The following is a 471-nucleotide window of genomic DNA, read 5'->3' as shown; positions in this document are numbered from 1 at the left end:
ATCTACTCATCTGGTACGTAGAAAACAAAGTTTACCTTAAATTTATTTTTTAATTATTATTGTTAATATTTTTCTTTTGTTTTACCTTAATAAAAATTGGGCTTGGTCAGCCATCTCTCCGTTTCAGGGGACCTTAATGTTTATTAAATGTTAGTAAAATCTGCTAAAACTTTTATCATAAACTTAATCAAACACCCCTTAAACTCGAATAGTATGTAAAGTACAAATATTCTAGTACAAAGATTTTTTTATTTTAATATTGTAAAACGTAGCGTGTAAAGTGTAAATCTTTGTTTGAGTCTCATTATTTCCATCAAATACATTCTTCGACAATGATTTAATATCATTTCAACCACACATTTTTCATTAAAATAATATTACACGTAAATTCATAACATTTTTTTTTCTTTTTTAACCACACATTTCCTACTTTTTGGGCAAAAATGGGGCTCGAACAAGCGCTAAATTTAT

Source organism: Olea europaea, chromosome 16, assembly GCF_002742605.1.
Source record: "Olea europaea var. sylvestris chromosome 16, O_europaea_v1, whole genome shotgun sequence".
Classification (NCBI taxonomy): domain Eukaryota; kingdom Viridiplantae; phylum Streptophyta; class Magnoliopsida; order Lamiales; family Oleaceae; genus Olea; species Olea europaea.
This window is presented reverse-complemented; position numbering follows the sequence as displayed.